The sequence below is a fragment of the Bombus affinis genome, chromosome 2 (genome assembly GCF_024516045.1).
Source record: "Bombus affinis isolate iyBomAffi1 chromosome 2, iyBomAffi1.2, whole genome shotgun sequence".
In the NCBI taxonomy this organism is placed as follows: Eukaryota; Metazoa; Arthropoda; class Insecta; order Hymenoptera; family Apidae; genus Bombus; species Bombus affinis.
The window spans coordinates 14001906-14026161 of record NC_066345.1 but is presented as its reverse complement, the minus strand read 5'-3'; the positions used below and the strand labels follow the sequence as shown (position 1 = coordinate 14026161).

The 24256-nt window shown below is 36.6% G+C and overlaps 1 protein-coding gene and 1 long non-coding RNA gene across 3 annotated transcripts in view; one reads left to right on the top strand and one right to left on the bottom strand.

The window, feature by feature from the left end:
- Positions 1–24256, top strand: part of LOC126925561 (probable serine/threonine-protein kinase dyrk2) — a gene marked incomplete at its 5' end in the record, with an annotated part of 179215 nt that overhangs the window by 135308 nt on the left and 19651 nt on the right. The gene's annotated exons all lie outside the window — the stretch shown is intronic.
- Positions 10784–14589, bottom strand: LOC126925678 (uncharacterized). 2 transcript variants are annotated; one of them, XR_007714066.1, is made up of 3 exons: positions 14443–14589; positions 13587–14220; positions 10784–11141 (listed from the first exon to the last, which is right to left on the bottom strand). It is a non-coding gene; the product is annotated as an uncharacterized LOC126925678 (long non-coding RNA). The 2 variants fall into 2 exon arrangements; XR_007714065.1 differs by lacking the exon at positions 10784–11141 and adding an exon at positions 12411–12914.

Genomic DNA, 24256 nt, shown 5'->3' with positions numbered 1-24256 from the left:
AATTTTGCGAAGAATATCTTTTTCTTGAAAATTGCATCACAGACAGCTTTTTATCGTAAACTATGTATCCGTATTTTTATTCACTGTCGTCTATTGACAAATATGTATCGTAGAATTCAACAAAGAATCGAAGACAGAAATTGAAAATCTTATTGTTATCGTGGGTCGATAATACTTGAGGAAGCTATGATACGATTAATCGCAATGGTATAATATTCTGCTATTCTAAAGTTGTGCTAATTTTCTCCAAATTAAACCCTTCAGAACCTATAGAGAAGATTTTCGTTTTTCTGTGAATTAGGAAAAGTAGAAACATTTTCTTCACACACTTTGGCAAAGACGTAACGTGCTAAAATTTCAGGCAGCTTTGTCGAAAGTAGATATATATACCTTTTAATTACTAAACAGTTCATTAAAAAGTACAATACTACGCATAATGCGTGACGTAAAAAGATTAAAAATATCGAAAATTTGATGCTATATATCTAAGACCCTCCCACATCTAGTATGTAGTTTCCCACGTCCAAAAGATGAAAAGATCACGTAAAAGAAGAAAAACACAGCAACGAGTGCACGGGTATCTCATAATTCATCCTGCTGTTATTTCGTTGCCGTCAGAATCGCGTTGGAAGGTTGTCCGAATGATTGGGCAAATCGCGGCCCCATCGTTTGCATAATCAAGCATTCCGCCACCCTCGCCCTCGACAGATGGGAGAGCGCGAAAGTCGACGGATACTCACTCTGGTACCGGGCTCTTTAGAAGAAAAATAGGAAAAACGAGCGTGTGCCGACGCGTACGCGACCAGCCGTGTGGCGAATCGAGAGGGAGCGATCGATAGGAGCGAGAACGAGAGAGACAGAGCGAGAAAGAGAGAGGAGGGAAGAGAGGGAGAGGCCGTTACACCGTCTGCTTCGTGTTTCTTCCGTCTGGCCCAGAATGCGAGCCGGGCTTTCACTGCAGTTTTCTCGTCTGGGTCGACGATCGGTCTCCTTCGCTCCCATTACGATTCTCCTTTCTCTCTTTATCCATTCGTCTGTCTGTTCGTTTGCTCTGTCTCGTACGTAGTTCGTTGCCTCTTCTCCCTCGCACAGATCATCTCTCTCTCGCCCTTTTCTCTCGGTCGATGTCGATACCTTCCCGTAGCACTTTTAAATGTCATCAGTCCGATCGTGAGGTCGACCTCGACGTCTGCTTATACAGGGTGAGCTTAAAATGCATGACCTCCGCCGACTGTGGTCCATTGATCGTGAGAAAGGTAAAAACGAAGTAAAAATAGGTATCTTTGAAGTTCGAAGCGAGTCTCTGAAGGTGATTAGTTTATGGAAAAATTGGTTTTGGGCTGAGGTTTTGATTAATTTGTATTTGGTGTGGCGAGCAGTTTGTTATATAGAGAGCAGGAAGTGTGGTAAGATTCATAGGATTTTGTAGAATATTAAGAAATGTGTAGGTAAGAAAATAAAAAAAAAAATAATATTGTGGATTATATTTATACGTATGTAACGGTTAATAAAGTAAAATTCTTTAAATTTTAGCTATTTTCAGGGATTTTCAATAAAATACTCTTAAAATAAAAAATAAAATTTGTACGTGTATTTTTGTTTAAAAATTTATTTCTCTCCTTACCCTGATACACATATGTTAAGTGAAGGCTTAATGCTTGTTGTAAGTATGGCAAATGGACATTGAACTAACTTTCCATACATCACATGTGGCATATCTATATTCGTATTTGCTTCCTACTACGTTATTGTATTTTATAATTATGACTGTGTTATGAATACAACTATCGTAGAGATTTGTTTCGCTTATTAAATATTATGTGCGTATATAGCGTAGGTTCTTGTGTGATTAAATTATTGCAATTATTACTTGTTATATGTATATAATTTTTAAATCAAACTAAGAAATTCCATCCATCCTCATTCTTTTAAGAATATCAATCAAATTCTGATTACACAGAGTTCAACGACCATCTTCTTTCTCTCACACATAGATGAATTTTAGGATTCATTATTTTTGGAGAATTTCATACATAGAGAGTCCTAATGTCGCTTCTCATAGAGTCATTCATACATTGCTGATTCGTTTTCGATGAAAGAGATTGAATGAGATATTTGGAAAATGAATAATCGTAGAAGAGGATTAGGTCGCGGTCGTCTAAAAAGTTCAATTATTTAATAGCCTAATAGTTTCTTTAATTTAAACTGTTAATGGAAGAGAGATGCAACGTGATCTAACATTTCGTTCTTCCCCTTCACACGAGAGAAAACAGGAATGTTCTATTCCATTACAATTCAAACATAGCCCCTTCTCTATTCCAGACTAGCGTTCCAGGTACTCTGCCTTCGATCTTCGATATTTTCAGATATCTTTGTATAAGTTTCCCATGGGAAATATTCTGTACACTGCATCCAGTTTTACAAAGAAATTTTAATTAGAAATAACAAAGAAAGGATTGAGATTAGAGAAAAATGAAAGATTAAGCAATGTATATATGTACATTACTAGCAATGTTATCAATATCTCATATAAATCATTATTGCTAACTCTAAAATGAATGTATTTGTAGATATATTTTTAGATCTAATAGAGATTTTATTTCTTACAAATGGTCTTTAATATAAAAAATAATTTCATTATCATGATCTCTAAAAAAAGTCGTGTTTTTCTTACCGTTGTTTATATTAACAAAGTATTGAATACAATTCTTATTTTTAGGTTACAGAATTAAACGCGGAAACGATTATTTTTATTCTTCGGTACGCGATCGAAAAAATTCTCTTTAACCTTTAACTTGTGTGTCAGTACAGCATAAAACGTCTGAATCATATACATAAATTGAGGGCAAAATTTCTGTGTTCATCCTCCGTAATTAGCATTTAGGTTTACGACTGTCGACTGAAAGACTTTTTTACGATTCCATGACAAATCGTAAACAGCAGGCTTTCTCACACGGGTGTGTTGTTCAACCATACTCTTGGGAACATTCGAGACAAAAATGGGAACAACCAACCGCGTCATAGTTCATTTACCAAATTAATACAAGAACACGTGCCTTTCGCTCGTCAGTGCTTCAATACAACTCCTTGTACTCTTATACTTTTGATATACGAATACTATATTAAAATAACATTGTTCGTTTTCTTCTCATTATATTCGCATTATACCCATTTGGAACATAAAAGTCGTCTGTTCGTACTTTCGAATAACAACGTCTCGTTCAATCATTTCACATGGTATTTCCTACAGTGCATCTTACCTAGCTCACCCATAGTTCACCCAGAAGATCCAACCACACCCTTCACCTTTAGACATTCAGTCAAACTGTACATACGTCTCTCGTGCTTCTTCTCTTCAAGAATACAGATATCTACTTATTTGAACAAGTACACGTATTGCTTCGCACACATTACAGAAGTAATTAAATAATCGATTGTTTATTACGTTAATACGTATACCTCAATCAATATTCAATGCGGCTATATTATATGGCCAAAATTGACTATAAGATTAACAATAAAGCTGGTAAATCAATTCGTCCTTTTCTATTAACAAGTTAATTTTGTCGAATATTTTCCCTGAATATAATTTTACGAATAACGTAGAATGTTTAACACTTGTTACGCGTATGCCTAAGATGGCCTGTAAGTGTAAATACACCGTACATTAATGTTTTATTAAACATCATACGTTTCCAATAAATATTTTGTCATTTGTATATACATCTTCAGGCTGGTTTCAGAAATCAATATAATTTCGACGATCGTACCATATTACATGAAATTTCAAAATATTATGCAACGTAGAAATTTTCAGTGACAAGCGTTTAAATATTTTTATGATCCAGTTTATTCCCACTCATAAATACGGCTGCATTTGCACGTAGCGATTTATATCGCGGTTTTAACGGTTCATATCTAATCTGGCTCATTAGTATCGAATGCACGGCCGGTTCGTTAAAACACATGACAGCATGCGTCCCTCGCGTACGCGTGCCCCTAACCACCAAGCGGACTGTTTTTCCGCGACGAAATTAAGGTCAGCCTGCTTATTTCCCGCTCTTCTTTTTTCTTTTCTCATCCTCCCTCTCTTTCTTTTTATCTGGCCCGTGGGAAACGCGTTCGAGGCTCCAGCTCCCAGCAACCACACTCTCTCGTCGTCCAACTCGCGCGTCGATCGACCGTGTCGACGCACGCTTTTCACGTTCCACTTGCCTCGATTCGGAAGACCGAACCGCGATTTTTTTTCACCGATCTTCTGCCCCGTTTCGTTGCCATTTTTACGACTCTATCGCGATTTATCGTACCATCATGTATTTTGTGTTTTTTACACGTAGCACACGAGAGATCGCGTGAGGATTTGCGGACGCTTTGGTCGCGTTGTTTTACAGACAGGAAGAGGGAGAGAGAGAGCGAGAGAGAGCGAGAGAGCATGACGAAAATGGAAACGCCGGATCTCGAGTTTGCAACGCATAATCCTACTGTATTCGGTTAGGTTCTTCTATGATCGATGTCGCGTGCATGGATTCAAGGTTGTTGCGGCTTGTTGCTGTTGCTGAGTACAGTGGGTGACCGGTGCTGCTTATGGAATATTTTTGCCGGATTTTTCACTATTATTAAAAATTTAAATTATTAGAAAATCTCTTAGGGATAGCTCTAAAAAATACAATCCTATGTAATCAATTATACGACCAATGTATTATCAGTTATTCTCATATTCCATAGTAATAGTAATAAATTGGTCAATTTTTTTATTTGAAAAATCTCTTCCCTACGTATTTATAATACCATTTTTTATTATTTGCTTTAATAACGAAATTTCTATTCTTAACAATTAAAATTACTCCAGATTCGATATTAAGGATTGTATATAAAACGTTTTAAATAAAACAACTCATACATCGCGAAGAACTTCAACCTGTTCCTGTTCCTTGTCGCGATTCATGATTGCACGCCAATCTTCCACGACCATGCAATACCTCGGTTATATCAGCAAGGGGAGGAAAAGTAACGCGCGATTACACGCGTGCGTATGCGAACCGTTGTCAAAGGGTTGCGTGTCAACGACGTGTTCGTGTCAGTGTCGACATAACACGACGATAACACTGGGTCGACAACCACGTTCCACAAAACGATAGCCTTGAGAGGCCAGGCTAACGAACAAACTGAATTAACGAGCGCCAGCATTTTTTAATGTAATCAGTAGACTGTGGATTTTTATGCATTTATAGGAAATTTGAAAATGCAAGGTTGCACGGAATGCACGTAATATGAAAAAATATACAAATATCGAAGATATAGACAACCAAAACTATCTTAATTATTTTAAAAATTTATCTTTAAATTGCATTTACTGCGAATTATCACGAACCTTCGATGAATTAACGCTACAGGTGAAGAAGATTTAATATATCCAGTGTTAGGATAGTTTGGCACTTTATCTGTACGAGCAGAGTTGAATGTTTTGACCACGACCGTTGTAAGATCTTGTTGAGACTGAAGAAGAGGTGCTGCCCGAGGCATAAACGGACGGCCACTCCAAATCCCGAACAGTATTCTCAAAAAATATGGATTTGCATAAAAATCTGTAGTTTAGTAATGAGACTCGTGTCCGTGATAAATTAAAATTATCATTTTCGAAAAATACTTCGAAATCTGTTTATGTACACCATTCTTTTCAGATATACTCGTTCGTTATTTTCATCCCATTTGGGAATTGTTAACGCAAAAGAACCAAAATGCCAAATTAAAGAAAGAAAAATTGTCTGTAAAATAAGAAAAGGACATTTCTTCTCGTTGTTGAAAAAAATTCATTTTCAAAAGGGCTAAACATATTCGATCGGATCTTCAGTGAAAAATGAACAACCACGTAAACCAAAGCGAGCACATCGAACGATTAAGGACGTTGTTATTAACAGCCGATTGCTAACACGAGCGATTGACACGACGCGGCGCGACGTGACCGTAATTTCCCGTCGATTTCCTGGTTCTCGATCACAGGCCGCCAAGTTGCCTTCGGTTCGCGAAATTAAAGCTATTGTCGCGCGCCGAGCACTTCATCGTCGATGCACGTCCTCGTAAATTGCGTCGGGATCACAATGGGATCGCGAGCCAGCAATGATGCGTAACATATTCTGCCTTACAGGTGCGCGAATGTGTAACGAGTGAAACGTGTAACCAACGATGGGATGTGAAACGCTTCGAATCGTTTTGAGTTTGAATATGTTTGCTACGAAAAAAGTCGTGATCGAAACTTAAAACTCTCGCAGCCTGAAAATCTGACTCTGAAATCATGAAAATCTTGTTAGGTTTAAAAATCTGAAGAGTTTAGATAGGTTTCGATAGCTCGACGAGTATTCAATATTTTACAAGTATGCAGACTATTAGATCGCGAACACGTATGCAAATTTATATTTCTACAAAGGCAAACTAAGGGAATAGAAATAGAATCTAAGCAGAAGCTTTCCTTACTAAATGTTACGTGTTAAACTTGGCATATTTTATATACTTGCGCATATTATGCGCATTCTAAATTCATTCGTAAATGGTAGATTCAAATCTATCATTAATGTATTATATTAATGGTATATAATAGCGTATAACCATAAATTAAAATTTGAATCTACCATAAATGCACGCAAAATCTGCGGTCTACTGATTTTTTTTGCAGAACAGTTATTAACATAATTATTAAATAGAGATTATTAAATAGATAGGTAACATACATTATTAAAAAGAAATAAGAGTTTTAAGAATTCGAATCATGTTTTAAGCTATTCGGATTTGTCATCATACATATATATATATATATAATGTATACGATATAGGTTTGAAGATACCATTTGTACGTGTAACGCACGCCGTCGACGGAACTTCCGTTTCATTAAGTTGTATAGAGCGAGACCAGTAATTACGATGCACGCTCGCGTAAATTTTCGAGGGTTGCATCGTCGCGCCTCCACGCTACGAGATTACGGTACGATAAATGTGTTTGATCCTCGAACGTTCCAAGTTATATCCTGAAAATTAAATGGCGTAGACGTCGAATCGATAATGTTTCGTGAATAGTAGTACGTAGTTTGGTAATTTCCAAGTTTTGTTATCAATTTCAGGCTGGTTGCAGGGATTATTAATTCACAATGTTAGGAATGGGTAATTTGTATGGTAGCATGAGAGGATTATAAGGGCAGATTGTGACAGGGTATAGTTTTTGATTATGGAAAAGGGATTTTATGATTTAGTATGTAAAGCACATATAGTGACATAGTACGTATTAATAGCTATTACAAAGGAATTTCTCAGAAATAATAATAATGAATGATCAGAAATCTACAACTATTATCAAATCACCCTCCGATGCACCCTTATGTCCACGTCACAGTAATTGCCGCGGAATGAACGAGGCTATTAACATGTAACCTGGCCTTGAAACTCAGAAATTGTTCCAGAAACATCGCTACTCACCCTCGCTGTCCAGTCACGCGTAATTAATTAATCGATTTACACGCCACGCGACGTGCAACACTTTGACACGTCATCGTTCTGATCTTTGCAGAGATATTTCACAAAGATTATAAAAATGTATTATAGTATTGTACCGTTAACGGGATGTTGAAATATTTTATACGAGAAACATCATGTTCACATAGACGTTTTCTATAATAAATGTTGGATTTCTGTCGTCAGCCACTGTCTATAATTATAGTGGTTACGAAAAATATTGATACTTAGTGTTTATTTTTATTTTTATTATTTTATCGCGTTCACCGTTACTTTCCAACGAACCGTTTCTTTTATCAGCTTCTACATTCCATTTTCATAGTATCAAATTTTCGTAATCACACGACGCTATTCCTAATTGATACGAGTTTTAATATACTTAAAACTATGTAAATGCCATTATAAATACGACGATAAATTGGGTTATCGTGGTTATTAAATAATGTGTTATTCAAGATTTCGGCAATTTTCTAATATTCTAAGCTCGCCTCGTCTTTCGTAACTGTCCTAGTATTTATCAATAGATGTATATATATAGAACGAAAAAAGGCACGTGGCGGTCTTCAGACGTTGAGTACGCGAGCACGTTCGAGTGTTAGTGTTAGACATCACGAGCACATACGCGCGCGTAATTTCCAGCAGACGTTTCTCAGCTTGCCGGAGATAACGCTAACGAGGCCCAGATAATAACGTCGGCAGTCTAGACAGTTAATTACAAGAAGTCCTTTGGAACAACGCGTACTCGCGCGCTTTCAGTCTCGCCGCGCGCGTACTCCTTCGCGTGGCGGTTTCGAGCTTCGCGAGACCATTTTACGGGGGTGGCTCCTCGACGATTAACCAACTCGAGAACGGCCGAAGGATTACAGAGAAAATCGCTTTGCGGACGATCGTGTACGGTGTACGCTGTAGACTCGAGATTCTCTTGAAAAATGAGGCTCACGGAATGGCTAGCCTTGATATTTGCTCTGAACGAGGGAGAACTTTCAATCGGGATGGAAGTGTGGATGAAGATCTTCCCAACTGCGTTATTCCGGATTTTTAGGGTTGTTCATATGTAAAGAGGGAAATTAAGCTTTACGCTGTCATGTTTCACTGCGTTCGTTAAAGTTGTTATAAACGTTTAGTGTTGCTTTTCAGTTTGCTACGTGCTTTGTTAAAATTGATCTTTCTTCATTGTTGGTTCATGGTAATCATGTGTGTGTGTTACTGTATGAAAAATGGAATGTATATGTACACGAAGTATGATACGGTGTATATAGTATAGAATATGAAAAAGTATGTGAATTTGTTATTTATCGACTATTGATGCTTTTACGAATGGATTATTTACTAGAATAGAAGCGTTATATATATTTAGATAAGAATCATGCTACATATTTAGAGAGAAAGATGTGGTGTAGGCTTGTTTCGTTCCTTTTCGTTAGAGCAAGTAAGGCACATAAACGTAATAGATACTTTTTATGAAAATTTTCGAAAATTCAAGACTATTAATGAAATAAAAACAGTTTTCCACAATTACATGATTAAATCATTAAATCAGTTTCTTGAAAAAATTACGTTTTTATTTGTAACATTTTCCCTGTAGCTTCATCCTTAACAAATCACAGAAATAGTTTGTCATAAAACCATGCAAATCGATCATGTTTACCCACTACACGATATTTTGCATAATCTAGGAATTATCTATTGATTACTAACTACTATGAACATACAAATGACTTTCCTGCATTCGAATAACAAATTTCTTAGAACGACCGTCGTATTATCGTTTCTGACGTCCACGACAAATGATGACAAATTGTTATCAATGTAGGTACTGACAAATCCGACGGCTGGCATTATACAAAAGTTTATTATTATCGACGTCAGTCGACCAAAGCTGTTGTCGATATATTCCAGTCCTCACCTGTCCTCTCGACATTGTTTCATTTGTTGATCTTCTGCTTTCATTTTCCCTTTTTTTCTTACCTTTCTCTTTGTATTATACGAGAGATGTGTGGTTGATACGTTGAGAACACAGAGCTTGGAAACAATCGACGCCTTATCATCCTCGGCTATTATTTGTAGATCGAGGACAGGCTGCGCGGAAGATACGATGTTATCGTCTGACGCTTTCTTTCGTTTTGTCTATGGGGTCGCGAGATCGAACCCATCGGCCTAGATTTACTTGAGGAAAGGTTCCGCGGAAAACAAAAATCGCTAGAATGTCACTTATCGTTGGTACGTTTTTATACTGTACGTAATATGTACTTTATTTCCTTATTATGACCTTTCAGTCTTCTCTTAACACAATTTCTTACCAAGATCATCAATGGCCGATCATTCGAAAACCTTACGATTAGCGAATCTTCTCAAATCTTAGCAAAATATTTAGCGAGGATGTTTTTAAAAATCCGACGAATCTTGCGCGGAAATCTTACCAAACTAATACTTGGCAAAAGTATGTAAAATATTTGGTGGATCCTCTATCCAAATCTTACGACGATATTTATCGGAAACGTTTAACAAATTCAGCGAGTCTTCTATTCAAACTGCAGCAGTCTATCTTTATATACAAGCTTCAACGAGTTAACAGAACGAAAAGAATTTCAAGCCTTCTTAAAATACATTTACTACACAATTCCTCGTCAGAGTGTAGAATCTTCTATTCTATTTACGTAAAAGGATTCGACGCGTAATCGCTTGTAACCCAGTTAACCCTATCCTTTATTCTACGACCGAACAAACTGGTCTGTCTGTTTACCAGCATCTAACGTCTAAAAGCAGCATGTTTTCTTGTCCATTTCTAATTTCATTACGAAATCCCTATGTGGAATAACTAACACTAATTTCCATCCTGTTGGGTCATACGAAATCCCTTCTCTTGCCACGTGAGCGCTCTATCGCTATTATTAGTGTCATGCAAGCCGGACATAAGCTTATAAATGCATCGGATGAAATATAAATGCGGAAACGCTACTTATTTCGTGCAACCACGTCGCGTCACGCAACTTTACGGTTGCTATCAGCACGTTGCTCGACGCTGTACTGCGCTGTGTCGCGATTTATTGGTCAAGATGGCCAACGTCGATCCTCGGTTAAGTCTCCAGCTCCTCGATCGAGAAAGGATGATTAAAATGATGATTAACGATACCTATGATCGATACGAAATGAAGACAATCTGAGTTTTCTTTTTCCAAAGGTAGATCTCTTGTTATTTTGATTGTGAGCTTTTGATTGAGTAACATGAATGAATGAAAGAATATTCTAGTTCCTTTTTGGTAAGAATATTAAGCGCCAGGTGATTATTTAATTATTTTTTATTAAATACAGTAGAGCCTCTCGTATCTAAATTAAGAGGATGACAGAAATTTTGGGATAACAGAACAATCACATTTTCATATTAAATTTTATCTATTTAAACGGAGATCAAGCAAGTTATCAATTTATTGCAATATTTAAGCGTTTCATATATTTTCCTTTGGATGAGTTGTCTATATTTGTTAACACCAGTAACTTTACATTCTTAGGTTCTTTTTTTTTTTTTGCTTCAAATCATCCAAATCTTTTCCCAAACCTTTTGACACGAGAAGGTACATCCTCATTATTTTCGTTCGCTATTTCAGTTTGTATAAAATTTATGTCCAGAAAATCTCCGCCACCTATAAATGAAACATTTATGTATCACGAAATTAAATATTTTACTAAAACCCAGCTAGTGTTTTATTAAAGAAGGAAGAGATTTGACAGACATGTATCTATATTTGTACGTTTCACATGTAGTGTGGTGTTAAATATTTTAATATTTCAAAGAATTCTGAATTCTAAAATGTCTATTCTTTCAGACGATGTTTTATTGAAATTTGTTTAGTACGTATAAGTAATATAGCTGATCAAGTTCCTTAGATAAAATAGGATTCGCTTATTCTTGGGAAGACGCGGCTCAGGGAAGTAGAAAAGGATGTTTATGGCCAGACACAGCGTAGATGTTCAACTTGATCTGTATTTCTCAGGCGTTTACGTAATGATGAATACATTATTCTATTTTATTATGCCGCTATTGTTTTGCCGTTAAGCAACTAATTTTCTATTTATTCAATTAGAACGTAACGTCTACTATGAACATTAGTAATTATAAGGAAAGAAAAATTCTAATGTTGCGCATGGTTAAGTAATAGATTTCAAAAGTGAAAATATCACTTAAAATTTAAATAGTTAATTTAATTAAAAATTATGTAGGATAAGAGAGGAAACACGTTTAATTTACTTTAATAATTTATCTTTTTAAGCATCTTTCCTTTTTAATCAACTACTGCTCGGTCAACCATGCAAATATTAATCAGTATAGCATCCGGTAATACCAATAATTAAACAAAGTCTACAAAAATGAATAAAAAGTATCAGTCTGTTCAATATCTATCTGACTCGTGTAGGATGTTGTGTCTTCTTAGTTTTGTGATTATTAAGCTATACAGAATTTACAGTATCCATCGATAGTGCAGAAAGTGTTGCAATGTCTGATTATCAATAATTCCAACTCGCATTTACGATAAGTCGATTGTAATTATCCGGCGCGGACTATTTGAAACCATCGATCGTTCATTTTTCTAAATGTTTCTTTTATAACGATATTCGATACTTCGCTTCAACAATTCTCCCTATTTATCCTTTTCACATGAGGATTCATCAAACGAGAGTTTCATATTTTTAGAATATTATATAATATATCTGTGATTAATATTATTATAATTATATATGTAAAAGAGAATCATCCCTTAATCGTACGATGACGATCAAGAAAATATTAATTTCTATTTTTTTTTCTATCGTACATCTGACAAACATTGTCAGACCATATGTCCATATTTTTCATACTGACTTCTTTTTACGTGGAGGTTTCGCTTTTATTATAATATTAAGAAGATGTTTCAATTTGTAAATTTCTTTATTATTATCATGTGGTTCTTGAACTATAAGAGTTGTGCATCTTTCTCATCTTTCTTTCTTTCTCATTTTTAATTACTGCTTTATAGAATTTTTCCTGGCGTGACTGGTATGTGTGGAATGTTATTTTATTTTGGTGTAAAAGATGGATTAGCTTCCGCTAGGCGTCTGGTGTATTTGTATTTATTTTGATAGCGTCCACCGCTGTTGCTTCACTTGTCTTACTCGCTGAGGCGAAATCTTCTTCCGTGAGAACAGTTTTGATGTTGTCCAGCATGAGCGGCTAATTGGCTATATCTTCCATTCATATCAGGCACGATTTTTTAATTATATTTGATGTTTAACAGTGAAAATCTATTGAAATTTTCTACACGATTATCATTGTTATTTCCACTTTGTACAAATTGCTTCTTTCCCTGGCGGGACTTTTATTTGTTCTGTATCTTTGTTGTTTTTACTTTTATGGGGTTTTATCTGTTGCCACATTATTTCTGGAAGAGTAAAGTTCACGTTCATTTGTTGATACCCTGCCACGACTATATGTTAGCTAATCCTTTTTTACAAATTTTGGAATACTTTATCTTTGAGAAATGGAAAATACGCCATCTAACAATACATGGAATATCGAAGCGAAGCATTAAACAATATAACATCTGTTGCAATGTAATTTTTATTTCGTGTCGTATGGATCCAAGAAGAATTTAAGAAAAATCAACGATTGCAACGTGGTATCTGTGACAACTATTCGATGGAGGTCCCACATTGCTCAGATATCGCGCGAAGATTTGCTTTGCAGAGTCTAAGATTTACGGAAGCAGAATTAACGATTATTTCTGACCTCTGTATAAATTGGACTTAACGTGGATAATATGAGGTCATCGTCGTGATTATCTGACTTTAAATATCTATCAAAATGATGTAATAAACATTGCCGAAATTCCATTTCGAATCTCTCAATCTCGTTTCGAGACAGACCGCAGACAGACTGGTAAAATTGGCAATAAAATGTTTCATTGGACGCGATCGAAAAGTTGAATCGCGTAAATTTGCGCTCAGCTTGCTTATTAAAATCGGTATTGCTGTTTCAGGAATATGACCTAACGATATGACGAGTTCGAAATTTTATTCTAAACATTTTTATGCGTATAATATTAATTACTTACTTCAAAAAATCTTCTTCTGTAGTTTCTATTATTTTTGATATAATTGTGATACTAATTTTCAGTCTTATGTTCCTTGGTAACGTAATAAAATTTAAATAATATTTAATATAGTAAGAATAATAATATATTGATCAAAATGTTACTGAGCAGAATAAAGTCCACAAGTATCGTTTCTTGAAAATAATCTTTCATCGAGCATTCGGACACTGTTTCTACCTTAAAAAGTCCAACATTTTAATTACTCGTAAATTTCCAATCAATCTTACTTATCTCATCGAAATAAAACGAGTTCCATTTGAAAATTTATTCAAATTTCGGGTCGTCCATACTATCGAATCCTGGAACCGAATCACGAGAGCATGTACAACGTGCATTGTCAGTGTAGAAGTGTTCGCGCTTGAGCATAGAATCGCTTGGATTCTTGGCGCGGTCGCGCTTGTTTGGCCTTAAGGTCGTCCCGATAACGAGTCGCTTACGTCAGTCGAGAAACAGGCGACACGTTTCTCGTCCCGGTCCCCGTTCTTCTGGCGCTGTCTGGTTCCTCTTAGGTTCCATCTGTCTACCTAATCATCCTCTATCATCCGACCCTGTTTTTCTCGTCTGCATACACGTGCACCGCTAACTATATAAGTAGCTATAAAGACATTTTTATTAAGCATTTGTTGGCAAACGTTAGAAATTTTATTATATTTATTTCATACGTAAATCGTTGGACACTTATTAAGAAATTCTAATGAATTTTAATTTATACGTTCGTTCATTTTTTACAGACAATGAATATATTACATATACCACAGGCAATAAATATTCAGTATAAATGCTTTCCACCTACATCCTTTAGAACACCTTTACTTACATTTACTTTTCATAAAAGCAGACGAATTTCCATAAAAATAGGGAAAAGCGTTGAAAATTCACGTAGAAAATTGATGTTCTACGCTATAGGTATCTTAAACAAAGTCGATCAGAATATCACTGAGCTCTCTAAACTGGCGAGATGCTGTGAACTCACGTTCGTTCGTCGCGACATCAGAACGGAACCGATCGTCCGTCTGCTGGCCTTGGGCGATAACGATAATTGGCAGAGGCCGATTACGCGACGACCGGGCTGAATAACGTGGCTAGTCTAGCCAGCACGTCGCGCTAGATCGCAGACACTTGGCCCAATCGAGATTAATAGACCCATTTGCACCGGTTCCAGCAAACGTTCGTGTTCGTGTTTCCTCATTGGATCCAGTGATCACGTGTGGACCATGTTGGTGGTCCTTGAGGGATCGACACGAGCCCATCGAGAGTGCTGGTTTCGTAATGCTGGCGCGCACCACGATCCAGAAACAGGGATTATTAGGGAGGATCAGGAATAAGTGGGTGTCCGAGGGTTTCATCTTCGCTCGATGATGGACGTTTTTCATGTTCCTGAACACATAGTAAGTTTGTGGATAGTTAGTTTGTTGGAATATATTAAATTAAGGGACAGTAGCGAAGATGATTGCGTTGTTTAGGTTGATTATGGTGATTAGGAGAAGGAATGAGAGGTTATAGGGGAGAAGAAGTATCGTCTATTTGCATATTTACATCTTGTATTATCATTTAATTTAACGCTAGGAATAGGACAGCTTCGTGCAATTTTCCTGTTTATTTTATCTACTTTCTTTTTATTTTAATTAAGAAAATATTGAGTCTGACGCGTTTGTGGGAAGATCTAATAACATTGGATATTCAGAAAATGAAACGATAGAGGTAGAAGCGATAAACGTCTATCAATGGTCTAAGTAAAAATGTAATGAAGTAAATATAAGTTATCCGTAATATTTGAAAGAATTTATTTATCTCATTCGTTGGTTGATTAAATTACAATTTTGAGCGAGATATGAAAATTCCAAAATACACGAGACGTGAAAATTCGAGGATCGCAGCAGAATCAAAGCTCATCGAAATGAAATTCGTCACAATGAAATATATTGACGTGATTCGTCGTTAATAACACGAAGTGCATGCTCCCGGTGCATTAAAGAGAAGATAATTAATATGAAACTATATGTTTCTCTGTTGTAATTTGTTTTTCCCTCGTTGGCCAGTTGATGTTATTATTTCTGGAATATTCAACAAGCTGAGGATGCGATTACTATAAACAAGAAGAGAATGAGAATACCATAAAGAACGATATGTAGATCCGTGACCTCGAACAGAAACCGATAGTGATATTTATGAGCATTGACGAACTGACAAGTTTGTAGGTTTTAATGAGAATGATAGTGTACCAACTTCGAGGGGGCAACGATATTGGCATTGATCAATTCTAATGCGCGAATATTCCAGAACCACGTGTCTATATTAATATCCTTTGATTTCGGAGAAAGTAGTAATATCAGCGCTTTGTTTCTCATTGATAACGAATGAGATCGATATTCATAGATGGCAGTGTCCATTCAGTGTAATTCCAATGCGTATTAATAGCTCATTTGTGCCGGTGATTATGAAAGTGGCCTAAGTCAAGAATCTAAGAAGATAAGTTTATCGCTTATTTCGCGTTGCGTTTATTTATGTTACAATAATACCATCTTCGCAAAGTAGTAGAAATTGAACTTGCATCGAGTTGATTGTTGCGCCGTTAAACAAAATTCATTTCACTTGTCAAACGTTGAAACACCTTTAGATTTAGGCCATTCTCATAATCAGCGACAGCACATTTGACGCGAGCAAACGTGCTTCGAGCATCTTGGGTTAATGTAACAAATATTCCTAGCCTCCTAGTTCGTAATCTTCTGCGAGATGTTTAAGCGAAGTAGGCTATTTTTCACAGAAATAATAGTCGCAATGGACAATTCGTAAATGTCCAATTTTAGAATTTTGTAGATTCGTTTAGAAATTTTTGCCGATGTGAATGATTTTTTCGTAGAATATATATACGGATGATGTATTATTCATATATTCGTTGATTTTGTCGTGGAAGAAATATCACAATAGAATACACGTAAATAGAAAAAGAGGAAAAATGATCCTACGCTAAAATATCTTATCCGCTATATTTTAAAATCGTTCTTGCACCAAACGATGCGATATTATTTTCAAAATTCAATTCTCGAAACTGCATCGATCCCCTATAATCCATAACTACGTTGATACAAAATTTCCCGTGAAAATTCATATTTCCATGAATACGTACGCTTGAAAGAATAGAATCTAGACAGAAATTCATTGCACGTATTGAAGTACTGGTATGAAAAGTACTATAGCTTGGGCACTTTATATATTTTCGTGTATTGGAAACTCGTTATAGGCATTTTTACGTCTTCAAATTTCCTATAAATGCGTAAAAAGCCGCAGTCTATTTATAACTTCGTATGCGGCAGGATCGATGCTCGTAACCGCACCGGTGGCGCGGCGCAGCGCGTAATGATTTCATTTTACTCGGGCGAGCTTCCGCTCGAACGAGATCAAGGATTCAGAATTCAGCGTGTCGACGTCGACAGGCAGCGAATGGTGGAGGCGAAACTAACGGTGTAAAACGGTGTGCGAAGAAGGAGGATTCACTTTCGTTTCCTCGCCGACAGTCCGCGGCCACACGAAGCAGTTCCGCTTGTCTAACGGTGTTTCTTTTTTAACGGGAGGCCTTGAAAGACCTAGGACAAGCAACGATAATCGAGTTTTCGGTTGCGCAAGCCGTTTCTTTTCCACGCTTCACAGCGATCACGTAGCTAGAAAGAGCGTCGACCCTAAAGAGCCAGTCAGCTCTCGTGACTGCTTGTTCTCCGGTGTCATAAACCTGGCCTGATGCCTGTCGATCTTAATCTGTTGCAGCCAAGGAAGAGAGAGCGGTTTTCTCGCAATTCTATCGGAATAGGGAGAACGCGTCGCGTCGATCGAACATCGTTTGCTTCTCTCGATTTTCTATTCCGAATGTGGTCGTACATTAGAATAACGCTGTCCAGACCAGTTCTTTCATCGTGGAATTTTTATTCCTTTCGGACTTTAAGAGATTTGAAACGTTTTCCTTGTATTCATTCTTGTACGGATAAATAATTGAGGAATTTTTCGTTGCAGAATAATATCTGATTTTGTTCTTTTCGTTTTACACAGTACGTAGTCAGAAGCAAGCGAGACGAAATTTGACGTTAAGTTCTTCTTTTAAAATTTAATTTTAAAATTATAAAATTATAAAATTGAATTTAAAATTTGAAATAAATTAACCGGTAGAAACATAGATCGTTAGATGTTGCTACTGTTAACTGTAGACGGAACGTCGCGCCAGGTCGTCTGCATAAAGAAACTGTCTAGATGATACTTTCTATAGATACGATAGTTAATCAGCTATCTGCACTAATGAACTGTAAAGAATATTCGAGCTTGAGAAAAAAGCAGAGAGAGAGAGAGAGAGAGAGAGTAAATTTTAGTGCGTCACAGCTTACAGATAGTTGATAGATAAATTAGTGAAAATATTTACATACGTATTTATTCGATGTTTCCACTTATTAGTATTAATCTTTTCAGGGACAACTCTATTGATACAAGAAAAAGATAAATTTCTTTCGTCCTTCAAAATAATATAAAATGTATTTATAACATATATCTATACGATATATGATTCAAATATCTGAATATAGGAATATATAATTCTAAAAAATACAGAAAATCTATTTTTCTTCTGTTTTAACACGCATATACTCAACGTTTACTCTGAAATTTGAACGAAATTCAGATTACTATGATCGTTTTATCACGCCCGTATATTTCACATTTATCCGTCTCGTGACATTTCATTATTTTATCGGGCGAATTCTAATTTCTCGATAAACAAAATTTTTCTACGATGCCATTTCTGCACCAAGGCTTATCCTAGTTACCGAGGCCGGTGCAACTGGTGCATCGTATCGTCGGTGCATTGCCCTCGTGACGCGAATATGCTCCTCGATCGATTTGCCTCGACCACGGCTCGAATCGTTCCTTCTAGCTTGGAAATTCTCGATGTTGTACAGCCGAGATGCTATAAAGTGACGTCTTAAAATGCCAGTAACTTTATTTTCACGCAGTGAAAATCCACCATTCCTTCCCGATCTTTTTCTTCTCTTCTTTTATTCAATACTTACACGTTCGTTCGACGTTCCCTCTTTCCCTTTAATTTTAAATTTCGTCAAGCGTCTCCAAGAATTTGTATATCTCGTGGAAGATAAAGATGATAGGAAATTTATTTTGAAGAATGTAAATTTAACGATATGGGAAACAGTGTGAAGATATTCTTGCCATACTTGAACTTTCAAAGTATTCGATTACCAAGGACATTAACCCTTTCACTGTAAGGCATGCGCCGTGTATGGAAGACTTTTCACGCTCTGAAAGTATCATCTCTGTGTTGACTGGATAAAAAAATTAGATTCTTGGTATCTTTAGAGAGCAATCACAGCTTGGATTCTAATACTATGGGTGAGATCTGTAAAACGAGTGTTGTAAGATTTTGTTAAATAATACAATAACAGAGGAAGAAAGATGAAGTCAGCTAAATCGTACTTGATATAATAAAGAACATACTTTCAAACAAAACCTTCCATCTCCAACATAAATATCCACAATTTACGTCAACGCTTATCGTTTATTATAAATTGTAATGTTTTTGCTTTATAACCATAATAAGCCTTTTCAATTTCTTTGTAATCTATCAATGTTAACGTATACGAGACTGATTTCTGAGAACTGGATTATTAAAACATCTTATGGAGCATCTTGTAAAAAGGAAGCGCGATATGCTCGTCACGTACGCTCTTCAACAACCTTTTTTCTTTTTTTTAATAACTATAATCTTCATATCTAATTTCGAACACGTCAATTCGATAACAGATAAACACTATCGTCTTAACATGTTGATGATGTAAATTCTCCTCCGATGTATAGTCGCTTTCCAGTTCTTTATCGGTTTACCGCTCATCCGAAATTTGTTAATTCGTTTACAAAAAGAGAAAAATCTCGCACGATTATTTCTAGACTAAAGGATAGTCTGTTTAAGAGATGATTTAATTAACAATTTAAAAGAACTGAAACGATGCTAACAACAGAAATCACATATCGGAAAATAAATTCTCTCGCCACGTTCATTTCGTTACCTCTTAACGTACTTGGCATAAAGTTTCCTTCAACTTGACGTACACGCGAGGACGACGTGAAAATCTTCTTGAACAGTGGCTTTTAAAAGACCAGGAATCATCTTGTATTTTCTTCAATTTAACTATTCTTCCAATTAAATAGATCAACCACGTGCAAGGTGCAACAATTATAATTCGTTGTCTTTATATCGAGTGCGTTTTAAGTTTAGCTGTTTCTTCGATATTTCGAGATTTTCAATTCGCAAAATCTTAATACCTACGAAACGCATCTATCTATGAATACAAATTGCCATGACAGACGACATTGAGTAATTAAAAGCACCAATAATCGACAGCTGCCAGAACCTATATCCGTTGGACATCGCACAGAATACACACTGCTGATTTATATGCCTGGTACATCCATCAATCTCTAATTTGTCAAAATTGCTTGTCGACGCGGATCAATCAGAAACGTTAATAAAGACACCTGTTAAACTCACGTTAGACACTATAAAAAAGACATCGAGTTATTCTAACTTCTACACGTAATATCCATCATTCTTATAATTTGCCAGCCATTCGCACGATATCTTTTCAATCGCATTCCCACGGAAAAGGAATTTCCAAAGCAATTTTCGCGATTCTAAAATCGAGATTTCCCATTATCACTTCTGCAAGAATGTTCGAAGATCTATCAACAGTTTCACGAATAATTCGCGTATCGAATTTCGCGTAGAACGAAGATTTTCCCAACGAGGAGGGTGAAAGTCGGATTTTCAGGTAACTTCGTTTCGATCTCGCGACCTATCCCGTGGACATTGCGCTCGTCTTTGTTATACGAAGCCATTGTGCGCGATCAATACGAGTTCTGCGAAGCACAGGCCACTGTGAGCCGCTAGCATCCCCCGGTGCTTGTTACCGACGCGACGCCGCGCCGTTACGAGTTACGTCGCGACGGCAGCAGCTTTCCCTTTCGACGGCCTCCGTGGAAATGGAGAACCCCTTTAAAAGCTTTAACGCGTGTCCCGCCGCGTTTTATTCGCACCGAGGAATATTCCTTCGCCGATTCCCAACGCGAAGAATTCTCCTTCGTCGTTCTCCCGTGACGAGGATTGGCATTGCGCGGGTAGGGATCGATGGCGATGCTTGGACGCGGATTTCTGACTGCGGATTTTTATGTATTTGTAAAAAATTTGAAAGGGTTAAATTGCAGAAAATTCATCCAGAATATGAAAAATTACATACAAATATAATGGTGTTTTTCCACGGTGTTTATAGGAAAAACGATGATCTAGCTTTCCGATTCTATATTTTTAATCGTACTATTAAAAATATGAATTTGCATAAAAATCCGCAGTATTGCTGCTACGATTAAACTGTGGATTTCGATGATATTTCAAAGTACAAAAATATATAAAGTATGCGCAATATGCAGAGGTATATAAAATACGCAAAGTATTTGTTATAATATTTAATAAGACTGTTGAATAAATGAATGAAATCTCTCTCTGTGTTTCATTCCCTTAACTGTTTCCATAAAAATACGTATTTGCATAAACATCCATACTTTACAATTGCACTAACGTATCTTTTAACGGATCTCCTTTCCCCGAATATTTAAACTTGCGATTTAAAAATTCATTCGAACCCTATGACCAAATAAGAAAGGTAACGCGAAAAGATTCATATTCTTATGGCCAGAAGCGAAGGAACGAAGGTTGATAGAATCTTTTCTACGACAAACACTCGATTTGAATATTTCATACATACACATGTACATTTAATTTGTACATCTTTATCAACGTCTTTTACGTTCCATTTACAATAAACTTTTGCTACGAGTAAATAGATGAATCACTATAGATCACAGAGTTGGAAATTCCGTTGATGCAGAAACATTCGATACAAATTGAAGTTTCATGCGACATGCTTTATAGCGATCCCAAGAGTATGTGTCAAAGTGGCGTATTCCTTGCGTTATGTACCCTTGAGGATCGTACGTACAGCTTCGAGACTCCGTAGTTCGTAAAATTTCAAGTATAACTCGGTCACCCAAACATACATTTTACAAGAGACACGTGCAACTTTTATAGATCAAGGTTTAATCTTTCTGATTAATCGTCTCGCTATTCCATATATACTATTTTCGTAATATCTCGAGTACCTATCTTATCTTATCTAGAACAGAATTCCCTTAACCTCTAGACAGATGGTTTCTATTCTCTTCTCATTTCCTATGTAATACTACGCTCTACGTTGTAGTATCGTCTACTAGATAAAGACAGTCTCTAGTATATTCCAGTTTGATAATTCTCAGTTTGATGACCCGCGCCTATGAACATAAGATGTAGAGATAAGAGAAGCTTCATTTCGAGCAAGATCACATAGTCGACCATTGCATTACAAAATATAAAAATTAAATGATACATCTACAGTCACACCAATAGTTGGTTATTCATCAAGAACGTTTGCGAATGTTTGGTAACGTCGTGTGAATTTGTTGTCGTGGAAACGTTAATTCTAGACACTCTGTATCTACCTGTATATGTATTTATCATGACATGCTATACATATGTACACTTAGTGTTAAAATACAATGTGCAAGATGATTAATCTTCTACATTTCGCCATCTTAAGCTCGCAAATGGCCAATTCTCTGTCGCAATAAGTCGTGCAGCTTAATCTACAATAAAGCCACGATACGCTAGTATTATTAACCTCATTGTTAACCGGAATCAATTTTAACGGCGCCTGATAAGGTTCACAGTTGCGAAGAACAAGACAGTCGGACTGATAACCCCGAAATTCCTCGAGAAAATTCCCTGGTGATACATCGTATGCATCCTTCACTTTGTAACTTTGTGCACTGTTTAAACTCGTGTTTCTGGGTCTTTTAACGCATAATTTAAACTTATAATCCGACGATTCCACAAGAAGGTACAGCAAGGGCTATGTATCGTTCAATTTGTATACTTTTGATCAAATGTACATATTACACATTGCTAAAAATCGACGAAGTTTTGCAGATTCTTACTAATATGTGACAACCTGTGAATGATCCTGTAAATTTACATTCTCATGAACGTAATTCAACAAATAGAATCTAAACAGAAATTTGTTTCATCAGTTAAGTACATATCAGGTATAACAAGATATTACGTATATCGTGGTACAGCTACTGTATTCTGAGTATTAAATATTAATATTTATTTTAAATGTTAAATTCTAGGAATTAATTCGTTATCTTTACACTGGAACTATCTCAAATTTCATTATATTCTTACTGTTACGTCCGGTGACTCTCCGGTCGAGGCGTTCATCAGCTGTGTACATATAATTAAGCCTAAGGAACGACGATAAAACGAGGCTTCCTGATTTACCGTCAAGTCCGTCAATTGGCATAAAGCAATTTCGACCCAGGAAGTTCCTTATGGTTATTGCTCGATCAGGTAAAAATAGGGGAAACCTGGGTTTTCCCATGTTTCCCAGGATTTCATCCACAAGCGACCAGTGGTGGGGCTATCTCTACCGAACGAGAGTTTTCCCTTGCGACAACATCGTCACCGGACTTCATTGGATCTACGACATTCGTACAGTCAACATCTCTTCACTGGCTATACGACTACAGTTCAGTCAACGTCTCGATACTGGTTCATCGACTACAGAAAGGTCAACACATCTCTACGCTGATTCTCCAAACCTGAGAACAGTCAACGTCTCTCTACCGGGTCTTCGCTCGTCAATTATTCGTCTAATTCATTTATCCCTTACGCAACGGTATAACTATCTACTGTACAAAGTTGTTGAAAATATATATATTATAACTTGTTAACCGCAGTGTTATGCCAATTCAACCACCCCTATTATCCTAACAGAAATAAGGAGATCGATCTGTTCGTGGCGTCGATTATTCTAATCGTAACGACTCCCGTTGACGCGCTTCCTCTCGATCGCGTCTCCCCGCGACTGGTCGAACAAACACTTACCATGGAGAGTTTAAAGTTCTTGATATTCATGAAACGTAACATTTCCAAAAGATATTAATCGATGAAAAACAGCTTGACGAAGCTTATAACATTCTAGAGCAGACATCGAATTAATTTCTAATATTTTAATATCTAATGTTTCGCATGGTTAGTGTTCGGTAATATAAATATGCATAGACTATTTACGAATGCTGGTGTACTTTCTCGTTTGCATTTCCTATCTTCGTTTTGCTTTCCTGAGTCCCTGCCTTTTTCTGTTTCCTCGTTCCTTTTCGCAATCGCGACTACGATCAACGTGTTACGAACTTTTTCTCGGAGCACACGCGTGCGTTATCGAGTCGCGTTATCAGGCCGCGATTAATTCCGCCGTGTCAGGGAATAATTCGTGCGGCGATACGGTGCAGTTTTGATACGACACGGTGTGCAGTGCAATCGAAACGTTCTGGTTGCCTGATAACTTCAAGATGGCCGTAGCCTCAGGAGAATGGAAATCCTCCATTTTTACTTTTGTTATCATATCGACGATTTTCAAGAAACACAGCAACGAACCTGGCGATAGTTTAGATCAATAGATCGTTGATGATAGATACGGTGAAAGAAATTTTAC